This window comes from Elephantulus edwardii, unplaced genomic scaffold (assembly GCF_000299155.1).
Source record: "Elephantulus edwardii isolate Elephantulus edwardi_28Jun2011 unplaced genomic scaffold, EleEdw1.0 scaffold00017, whole genome shotgun sequence".
NCBI classification, from domain to species: Eukaryota; Metazoa; Chordata; class Mammalia; order Macroscelidea; family Macroscelididae; genus Elephantulus; species Elephantulus edwardii.
In genome coordinates, this window is record NW_006399767.1 from 7,167,419 (window position 1) to 7,178,382 (window position 10,964).

The window sequence follows — 10,964 nt, forward strand, 5'->3', positions numbered from 1 at the left end:
CAATAAGACATTTGGTTTAATTACTATTGGAAAATGCTTGTCATTCTTCTGTAGCGTCTGGTCCCCACTGGACCCTCATCATTTCCTTCACCTGCTCCCCCCACCGACCAAACTGTGCAGCTCTGCAACTGCATCCTGGCCCATCCTCACCCTTCTGCCCCCAACCCTCACCTCCTTGTACCCCCAATATGTTTCCCCAATAAAAATAAATTTAAAAAAAAAGAGAACAGAAATCATCAGCAGAGAACTGCGACAAATTCAAACTGGATTTAGAAACAAACAGTCATGGCATCAAGGATATCTCTGATGATATCAGATGGACATTGGCTGAAAGTGGAGAATACCAGAAGGATGTCTGCTTGTGTTTTATGGACTATGCAAAGGCTACTGACCATGTGGATCATAACAAACCAAGGGTACAATTTAGAAGAATGAGATTGCATGAACAGTTGTGTTCCTAGGAAATCTATACCTAGACCAAGAAGCTATTGTCTGAACAGAACTAGGGGATACTAAATTGTTAAAAATCAAGAAAGGTGTGCATCAGAATGTGTCCTTTCTCCATACCTATTTTAATCCATATGTAGAGCAAATCATCTGAGAAGCTAGACTTTAAGACGAGGAATGGGATATCGAGCTCAGAAAAAGACTTATCAGCAACCTGTATTATGCAGATGACACAAAATTGATTGCTAAAAGTAAAGAAAACTTAAAACACTTAATTACAAAAGACCAAAGGCTCCAGTCTTCAATGTGGATTACATCTCAACATCAAGAGAACAAAACTCCTCCAATAGGCAAAATCATGATAGATGGAGAAAAAGACTGAAGTCGTCAATTATTTCGTCTTGCTTGGATCCACAATAAAAAAAAAAAAAAAAAGAAAGAAATCAGAAGATTCCTTGCATTGGGAAAATATGATGTCAAGGACCTCTCCTAGGTGCTAAGGAGCAACAGAAAGACTAAGATGTGCTTGATTTAGTCATGGTTTTTTCAATTGCTTCCAGCTGAAGGTTGAACAATGACTATGGATGATAAGAACAAAAACCGATGTCTTTGAGTTTTTGTACTGCAAAAGAGTCCTGAATATGCCATGGACTACCAGAAGAATAACTAAATAAATATATTTTGAAGAAAGTGCTGCCTGAGTGCTCCTTAAAGGCAAGGATGGTGAAACTTCATCTTGCATACATTGAGCATGTTGTAAGGAGGAGGCAATCCCTGGAAATAAACATCACGTTGGGAAAACTGGAGTGTCAGTAAAAGAGGGAAATACCCCCAACAAGATGGATTCACACCATGACTGTAATAATAAGCTCAAGAATATCAGAGATGATGAAAATGACAGAAGATAGAGCATGGTTCATATCCTTTGTTCATATGGTTGCCATGAATCATATTTGATTCAACTGAACAACAACCACAACAACCCATCATAATTGGAAATCACCTTAGAGACCACTCATGCTAATATAGTGACCAATAGTGGGCTGGTTATAGCACCAAAGAAATTCTTTTGCCTCACCAACCTTTCCAAAGTTCCCAGATAAGACTCTTCTCCCCCCCAAGAGGTGCCTCTTTTTGATAACCTCTGGGGTTTGAATAAAGAGTTTGTGAGAAGCCCATACAGTTTTGTTTTGGCTTTTAGTCCTTGGAAAGTCTATTTCTTCAGCTACAAATAACCAAAATGTTTACTTTTTTTTTAACCAAAGATAAATTATAACTTTCAGATTCAATGAAACAGGAGACTTGACTATTCTTTATAGACTCACAAGGCCATTGAGGTAGGGATTCTGAAATCAGAGGAGGAAGAAACATTCAGATAGGAACCAGATGATTTTAGTAATGTAAAGATGATAGGCCATGAAGTAACCAAGCCAATCTAGTCATTTTCATAGAATTTCAGCATTATAGGAGATAATTTAGAGACCCAGGTATCTCACATAAGAAAACGAAGTTAGAGTAAATGGTTACCTAAGCCAAATCCTTTGGGATTTTCATTGACAAGCAACAGAAACTGTCTTTGACTGAGTGAGACAGAAAAGCTTACTTACATGATGCTGTTAGTAGTGATTCACTGGGAATGCTGGGCAGTGAAAATTGAGGTCATGCAGATAGAAACTATGCTCAAAGCTATGATAGTAAACTGCAGGAAGAACTATTGCTACAGTCAAGGACTTGGGACAGAACTTCCTATCTTTAGCCTTTGCCACTAATTTCTGAGACAACCCAGTGTGAAAATTTCTGAAGGAGCGAAGAGGGGGCCAGCATAGGACCCAAAGCTGTATTCTAGTTGCAAAGGACTCTTGGAAAATGAACACCTGGTCTCTTCAGTTGTTGTTATATACCATCAAATCGCCTGCAACTCATAGCACTCCTAAATACAACAGCTCTGAACCCTGCTATCCTAAGCCAACCTCATCAACTCTCCCACACCTACCCCCATTATGCCAGTCACTGAGTCAATCCATCTCATTGAGGGTCTTTCTCTCCTGCTCTGTCCCTCCACTCTCCAAAGCATGAGGTCCCTTTCCAAGGACTGGTTCCTCCTTGCAAAATGCCCAAAATATGTCAGATGGAACTTCAGAATCCTTGCTTCCATGGAGCAGTTTGGTTTCACCCTCTCCAGGTCTTAGCTTTTGTATTAAGACACAATCTTTATGCTTCTGTCCCACTATAGCCAAATCTAAAAGATTAGAAATCCTCAGATATAGAAAGAGGTTTTGCCAATGGCGTAATAGTGGGTTGGAAGCTAAGCTGGACTTGACCCCTAGTTATAATGGGTTCAAGTGTATCAGAGATGATGAGGATAGGACAGGGTAGGATTCAGATCTGTTGTTCAAAGGACTGAAAGGAGCAGTAGTTGATGCAAAGATATATGACAAACAATGACAACATTAGTTTACTCTGAATTTAGCCTTCTTTTCTTCTACAAACTGTGTAAGTACCTACCTTGTCTGAGGTATTACGCTGCATCTTGAGGATGCAATGTGAATTAAAAGACATAATAGGTTAGTTAACTCCACTGACTTAGGAACTGAAGAGTGGATCGAACTTTGAACATGCAATCTCACACATATGCAATCATAACTGAAATATAAATGATGCCAAAATCTATGAAGAACATGTATAGACTACAATGAAGTAATATTTCTTGAAAACCTGAGGTAAAATTTAGGAATGCTCCTCTGGAGTATTAATAGCTAAAGAAAATGGGAAAGACAGTTCAGTTTTCCCACAAACTGCCTTTCAAGTCCACAGAGGGTCTACTCAACCTGAAAGTTCACTTATAAATAGCATACAGTAGACAGTAAAGAAATTGAAAGCAGAGATTTATTATTAAAGAGTCTTAAATGGTTTTGCAATCAATGTGCAAGAATAAAGCAAAACAAAATGCTCCAACAGGTATAAAAAAGAACAGAGGTATTCATGGTCTATGAAAAATGGAACGATGGCAGTCAGGAATGGATGTATTCATTAGGGTAATTAGTGTAACTTGGTTTATTCAATTTTGCATTCATTCAAGCAATCTTGATTAAGCATCTAGCTGATGGTAGGTTGGTTGTAGTGTGTACAATGGTAAACAGCACTTGCGAAGCGAAGTAGTAAACAGAAAGCGTACCGTGTCTTCCCTCTCTCAGTTTAAACATCAGTGGACTGATTCATGGTTACTCTATGTATGTGTTCACAGGTTTTCCAATGTCTGAGTTTGTTGTTATTTTTTTCTTGCCAAGAGATCACCAATCCTTTCTTCTGAGTTGCCTTTAGGTAAACTCAAACTTTTTTTTAAATTTTTTTTATTATTTTTTATGTGTGTGTGTACTGTCAAATCTGATCTGATTGGCACAAGAGATTGCTCCTCCTTCTCCAGCAGAGCACCTGGTGGATTCGAACCATGTACCTCTGGGATTGCAGTACAGCTTCTTGCCATTAGGCCACCAGAGCTTCCATAAACTCAAACTTTTAACCTTTTGTATAGCAACCAAATGCTAACCATTTACACCATAAAGGACCTAGTGTACTGTCTTGCAAAAACAAGCAGCCAATTGACAACTCAGTAAAACATAGCAAATGCTACTAAAGTTAATGAACTAAAGACTCTGACCTCCAGCAGGAAATTTAGGCAAGGCAAGGGAATTGTAACGGCTCTCTCGTGAAAATGAGTCCATGCTATGGGAAAATACACCAATTGTCTGTCCATTTGTCACATTGCTGTAGATTTGATGAGCTGTGATGACCAAGCTCTGCTACTGGTATTCCAAATACAAGCAAAAGCCGTCCATGAGCAGCAGTTTTGAGGATCTGAGAGCAGTCAACATAGCGTCATTTCTCAGGGTCCTTGTTGAGTCCCCAATATCAACATGGTGAGTTGTAACAAAAAGGAACAGGTGTAGTTTGTGGTGTTAATTAACCTAAATATGTCTTTTAACTGGGATAAGGATGACAAAAGTTTACCTTTAAGGACTGATGACTGAGAAAAGAAAACAACAGCAATAAAAAGACCAAACCCATTGCCATTGCATCAGTCCATTGCATGGAAACCCTGTGAGTGTCAGACTGACAAGAACTGTGCTCCACCAGGTTCTCAAGGCCGTGGACTTTCAGAAGTACATGCCAGTATTTTCTTCTAAGGCACTGCCTGGTAGATTCAAACCACCAACCTTTCAGTTAGTAGTCAAACACTTAGTCATTTGCTCCACTCAGGGATTGTACACTGACAATAGAGGGAACTAGAACTATCTCAAGAAATGATAGGATCAATAAAGGATGATTACCAAACTAAAAGACCCCCAACCTGGCCCCCAGTATCATCTGGAAGGGTTTTTTCCCAAATTATCTGGACTGTATATACAAACCCCCACCCCCACCCCAAACTCTTTACTGTTTTATCTGAATCAACTTGTAGCTGACCTTCTAATGGGTAAAGATGGAAACTGCTATCTTTCTCCCACCTTCAAGTCAGTAGCCAACAGAACTCCCTATATACATGTAACCTTGGCAAAATGAAGAAAACATTTGTTTGACTGGATTTGCCCTGATTTTTTCTATTATGACTTGTTTTACAAAGCTGACTATAGCCATTAAAAAATAAATTATGCTGGATTTTAGAAATACTGGCATCAGCCTCTTAATGTCCATTCAAGCAATGTTAGACTATACACAAATCTGGAGATTCATAAGGTTACAATAGAATTCAGAAATCACTATCAGAGAACAGCACAGAGCTACCTCCACAGATTACTCCACACAACACAAGTTATCTCAATGTCATGTGTATACACGGAAATAGTGCAGTCAGGTATATAATGGTATACCACATATAAGCTTTAATACATTTGTCTTGAGAGTCATAACAAATGCCTATGTTACTGGCTTGTGTGTGTGTACTGCACTCAGCAATCTAAAATATGTAAATAAACAATACTTAATATAATGCTTCAACTCATAGGAATCGCATCAAATTTAATGAATGGTATGTTTAGGAGATGTTAATGGTTTTATCCTCATCACCTTGTACAAGTAAGGCAGGTAAACTTGCATAATACAGACTTCTAATGAGCCTTTCTTCAGTCCTGCTTTATCTTCCTCTAGTAAAGCTCCTTAATTTTTCTGCTTAGCATAGGTATAGAGAAAGGGTACCTCTAACACTCACCTTTCCTGATTTGAAACCTTGTAATATTCCCTTGTTCTGTTTGAAAGACCTATGTACAGGTTCCACATGAGCACATTTTAACATGTTCTGGAATTTCCATTCTTCTCGAGGTTATCTATAATTTAGTGTGACCCACATAGCCAAGTGCCTTTACATCAACTTACTGAAGTGGAACCAACTCCTCGCTGACTCACCAGCAAGTTTTTGGAGACTGTCTATTGCACAGGAGGAAATTGTTCATCTTCCTTCCTCAGAGCTGCAGGGAGATTTGAACCACCAAAGAGGGGTGGCCTTTGGGTTTAGCAGCACAACTCCCTATGGACTAGGTCCATATGCTCCATAGACCAGAGTCCGCAGTCCAGAGGTCCTTATGTTTGTGCACAGTCAATAAAAAAAATAATTAAGCATCTTTCTGGTATTCCCTCCTGTCAGATTTCACGTGACATCAGCAATGATATCTTTTCTTCCACAGCCTGAGAGTAGAAAAGACTTGAGGAACTTACTGAAGAAGATCAGAGACTACAGCCTTCAATATGAATGACACCTCAACATTAAGAAAACAGAAGTCCTCACAACTGAATCAATAGACAACATTGTAATCCATAGAAAAAAAAGATTGAAGTTTGTCAAGGACTTCATTTCACTTGGATCCACAATCAACACCCATAGCAGCAGTAGTCAAGAATGAAAAAGATGTGCTCCATTGGACAAATTTGCTCCCAGCCCCTCTTTCAAGAATGCAAAAGAATAAGAATGCTGAAAGACCAAAAATGCACCTGACCCAAGTCATAGGATTTTCAATTACTTCATTATGCATGCAGAAATTGGGCAATAAATGAATAAGGAAGCATGAAAAAGTCATAACTTTAAATTGTGGTGTTGTTGAAGTGTATTGAATACACCATGGACAAAAGAATAAATAAATGTGTCTTGGAGGAGGTATTATCAGAATGCTCCTCAGGAAGTAGCTAAGAGAATACGCCATCCCCTTTTCCTTATGACTCAAGGTGAAGTCTCTCTCAGGGAGGAGTGATAGGGAATGGCAAAGGACACACTGACAAAGAAGATTAATCAGAACTGGCTTTGACAAGCACTGTGGCATTTGGACAAGAACAAACTGGGAGGAGGGTAGAGAGAATAGTGCAACAATGAATGAATGGAAACCCAAAATCTCTGTAAATGTTTATGAAAATTAATAAAATATAATTATAGAAAAAAAAAAAGAATGCTCCTTAGAGGTAACTTCCTGTCACCTACTCTGGGCTTGTAGTCAGGAGCCAACGGTCCCTAATCAGGCTTGGAAAAGTAGAGAGTCAGAGAAAGAGAGGAATACCCACAGTGAAGTGGATTTTCACAGTGAGCACACAGTGAGCTGAACATGGCAGAGACTGAGAGGATGGCACAGGATTGACAAAGTTTCAATCTGCTGTTCATACAGTTGTTATAAACTGAAGTATGTTCAATGCCATCTAACAACAACAGCATAGCATTATATCACTATATCATTTTCTTTTGAAATATAATTGAGAAGTATGTCATGATTCCCAAACTAGCAAAACAGTGTTAGTGATCCCAACAGCATATTAATATGTGATATTATTTAAACTAAGTTAAAAGACATTAAGGTAGGTTCTCTTGTTTTGGTTGAGGATCGGATGTGAACTGTTTGGTTGGTTTTATTTCATTCACAGTTGTGTGTGGGCAGATTGGATTTGCTGAATTTAGCTAACAATGAGCTATGGGCTGAAAGCCTCTTGTTTACAGTCAATCAAGACCTAGTGGGCAGGCCTTGGTATTTAAAAGTTGGTTGGAGCCTCAGCCCTGAAGCCCTTAGGTCTGGTGTTAATTGTATTTGGGACAAACATTCTTCTAAGTGGTACAGCACTGGTCTGTCAATTCGTTGTACTGAGGTAACTTGGGGCTGCTGTGATGCTGAACATGTCACTGGTGTGTCAAATACCATAATGGTTATCCATCATGGACAGTGTTTGATGGAGCTGCCAGATTAAGGCAGACTTGGAAGGGAGCTCTGGTGGCCTAGTGGCAAAAAGTTGCACTGCAATCCCAGAGGCGTGTGGGTCAAATCCAACAGATTCTCTGCTGAAGAAGGAGGGGCAATCTCCTCCTGTACCAGTCAGATCCAATTTGATGGTACACACAAGATAGTAAAATTTAAAAAAAAAATTTACAAAAAGACAGACTTGGAAGCAGGAGTGGCATTCACTTCCTTAGCATAATGCCTCTGGAAACTTTATGAACTTAGAGACGCAACAATAGTTACAGAACAGGGTTCAGATCTTTTGTTCAAGGAGTTGCTTTGAGTTATGCTTGAATTGATGTCATTTAACAACAACAATAACAAATATAAATATATATGTGTGTGCATGTATATATATATGTATGTATGTATGTATTTATACATACGTGTGTGAATGTGTATCTCAAAGCCCATCACTGGGAAGGTGGCAAGAAAAGAAAGGAATTCATGTCAAATTACAGCAGTTTTCAAAGAGTTGGAAGCAACCTAAGGGCCCATCAACAAACGAATGGATAGAGAAGCTGTGGTATATCCACACAATGGAATACTACGCAGCATTGAAAAATAAGGAACTCATGCAATATTATTCAAAGTGGGTGACCCTGGAGGACATTATGCTGAGTGAAATATCTCAGTCACAAAGGGACAAATACTGCATGGTGCCACTGTTGTAGAATGGGTCTGACATCAAGGTGGGGGTATGACAAAAAAAACTGGATAAATTATGTATATTGTATTGAAACAGATGAGGGAAAGAACAGATTAGAAGTGATATATGATTGAGCATTATGGTTAGCACAGGAATCCAGAATTAAGGTTGCATAGAGAAGTGTACTAAGGGTTGGGGGGTGGGAGGGAAGGGATGTGGGAATTGTATACTAATGAAGGAACATTTTTTTTTCTTTTTCTCTTCAGAGGTGGGAGCGAGCTGGTGGGGAGGGGTGGGCAGGGAGAAAAGTGTGGCAATGAATGGATGGAAATCCAAAACCTCTGTAAATGTCTATTAAAATTACTAATAAAAAAAATACAGCAGTTTGAAGTCATGATGTGTCAAATCACAAAGCCATAAATAAAAAAACCTTAAAATCCACATGATGATTTAATGAACATCATGTTGTTTCTCTGGATATATTCAATGGGATCTGGAAAGACGGTGGGCACAGTTCAATGATGATTAATTTTATAAAACACAATGTGAATGAAGAATAGTGTAAAACATAATATATATAAATTTTGTATGCAATCAACATAAAATAATTTTTTTAGAAAACTATTGAAAGGTAATTTAAAAATTGGGAATTTTTTAAATATTTTCTCAATTTATAGCATAGTACCTACTATAATTAGAATTAATTGTAGTCCAATCTTAATTTAGATTCATTGAATGATGATTAAATTTCTTCTTAATTATCATATATGAAAAATAAAGGGAGAGTTGGAAATGAAGAAGAACCGAATTCCTGGCACTGTGTTTTATGGCAATATTTGCCTACTTTCCAGTCAATTATTAATGAGGCTGGTGGTGGTGTGTGTGGTGTATGGTTAGAATTCACCAGAGGTTCTATAGGAGAAAGATGAACTGTCTACTCCTGTTAAGATTTACAGCCTTTGAGACTTGATGGAGGGTTGGTTATATAAGCCAAAGTCAACACAACGACAGTAGATATATAGTAAAGCATAAGCTAAAAGTAAACAGTAATTCCAGAGTCTGCATTTTTGTCTAAGTTGAATTCTTCTCTTTGGTTATCAGTGCAGACTTGAAGTAATGGAAACTTCCCTCAAGGATAGCTGGTGATACAATAGTTAAGTGATCAGGTACCAGCCTAAAGGTTAGTGGTTAGACCCCAGCAAAGGCCCCAAAGCAGAGAGATTTGGTACTCTGCTCCTGTAAATATTTCAACCTAGAAAACTCTGTGAGGATGTTCCACCTATTCAAGTGGGCATACTATGAATCGAAATCAACAAACTTCCCTCATAAATTCCTCTTAGCATGCAGGGCTTAAGGAGTAAAGCTCAACTGGAACCATCAAGAATCTAATTCCAACACAAAACCAAGAGATTCTTGTACAGCATAAAAAAATATTTGCAATCTGGAGAGAAGAATATTACTGTGATCAAGGTCTTAACTTATTAAAGAGCTAGACTTCCCTTAGCATGGTTTCTATAGATCCCTGAGACCAATGTCACTTGCAAGGATTCATAATGGTGGGATATTAATCTGCAAGACTGAATGAGATACATAAAGTCATATCTCTAGCTCTAAAACACAAATCTAATAAGTGTCAATGATGGGCTTTAAACTCGAGTCTATTTTCCAGTTGTGTGATTTTTAGCTTATAAAACAATTTATACTGTGTTGTTGATTCTGAAATTCACCTCTACCAAGGGACCTAGTCTTGCAGAAATTACTCTTAAGTCTTGACAGGAAAGCATAGGAGGTAAATAACATTTTTGTTATTTACAAAATATGCAATGATCCTAAAAATCCTTTTTTAATAACTAAAATAGTTATAAAGATCCACAGCTGGCATCGTGGGTTATGTATTGAGCTGCTAACCAAAAGGTTAGTCATTTGATGCCTCCAGCTGCTCCTGGGAAGAAAGATGAGCAGTCCACTCTCATTAAGATCCCCCCCCATTAAGATTTACAGCCTCACAGTCTGGTGTTTCCTCAAAAAGCTGAACACAGAAATTCCATATGACCCAGCTATTCAACCACTAGGAACATATCCCAATGAAATTAGAACAGAGACAAAAACAGATTTGTAGACCAATGTTCATAGCAGCATTATGCACAATCTCAAGAACATGGAAACAGCCCAAATACTCAGCCACAATCTAATGGATTAAGAAATTGTAGTACATTAACATGGTGGAATACTACACAGCACTCAGAAGCATCAATTTCAAAAATGACTACATAACTTGGACGAGACTGGAGAGTAATATGCTGAATGAACTAACTCAGTCTCATAGACAAATAATGCATAAGACCATTATTAAAGATATAGAAAAATAACTAGTAAATGGATAAGGATGGGTGGGAGACAATGATAGGGCTGCAATATTAGGTGGATACAGGAGTGGGGGGTTAAAGGAAATGGGAACTATCTGGCAGGAATCTGGAAAGACAGAATAATGGTGGGCATAGTTTAATGGTGATTAATTTTATAAAACTTAATGAATGGGAATGATTGTATGAAACACGATGTGAATGGATACTGTAAAACAAAGTGCATACAAACTATGTAAGCAAGCCAATATAAAATAATTT

The 10,964-nt window shown here is 38.1% G+C and overlaps 1 protein-coding gene across 1 annotated transcript in view; it reads right to left on the bottom strand.

The window, feature by feature from the left end:
• OPN5 (opsin 5) overlaps positions 1–10,964 on the bottom strand; it is a 46,981-nt gene that overhangs the window by 22,114 nt on the left and 13,903 nt on the right. The window lies entirely within an intron of this gene.